The sequence below is a fragment of the Fukomys damarensis genome, unplaced genomic scaffold (genome assembly GCF_012274545.1).
Source record: "Fukomys damarensis isolate Sample0158 unplaced genomic scaffold, DMR_v1.0_HiC HiC_scaffold_11, whole genome shotgun sequence".
Lineage (NCBI taxonomy): Eukaryota > Metazoa > Chordata > Mammalia > Rodentia > Bathyergidae > Fukomys > Fukomys damarensis.
Window position 1 is genome coordinate 18893766 of NW_022900923.1, and position 819 is coordinate 18894584.

The window sequence follows — 819 nt, forward strand, 5'->3', positions numbered from 1 at the left end:
GCAGAAGGAGCCAGTCTACCAATAAGGTTAATGAGACACCTCTACTCTGCCTGATCCTTCAAAGATCTCCAGTGACAGTCACTGCCCTTAAGGGCTGTTATGCACATTAAGGTATTGTAAAGTGAATTTTACCGTACTGAGATACACTCGAATTTCAGAGATGTTTTTTGTCTAGGGTATGTTGGGTAGGATGCAGGATCCATAAAAGTGTCTGCCCTCCAAGCCTTTAGGTAGGTAGGCATGGGAGCTGCCAGGCCTCATAGCGGGGAGCTATTTTAATCTGTTCCCTCTAGGAAGGAGAAAAGAAGATGGTTACATTTCCCAGGGACAGGTGCATTTCGGGGAAATTCTTCGAGACACTTTGTAGTGCATAATGGTTATAAATTTTGACCTTTAAAAAATGATGATTGCATGTGTGCCACATGGCTTTAAAAATTATGGCATAAAATAAATATAGAGAATTGACTATATTCCAGTTACACATTGTGTGACTCACACAGTGAACAAACATATCTACTCTATCAGTGGGTTGTTTTTTGAGAATCAAATAAAATAATATGTGGGAAGTATTTAGTACCAACCATGGCATACAGATAAGCTCAATAAATACAAATGAATACACAAATGCAAGGCCTTATTTTGTCCAAAGTGTAGGGTCTGAGACCTAGAAGTTTCCATGGTGACTGTCTGTTCTTTATTGCCCACCTCCTGTGAACCCCTCTGATTTCAGAATGCCTGAAAAGGAGGGCAAGAAGGGACCCAGTAATATGTGCTTGCTTGAATCAAATAAAATTCTTTTTTTTTTTTTTTTTTTTTTTG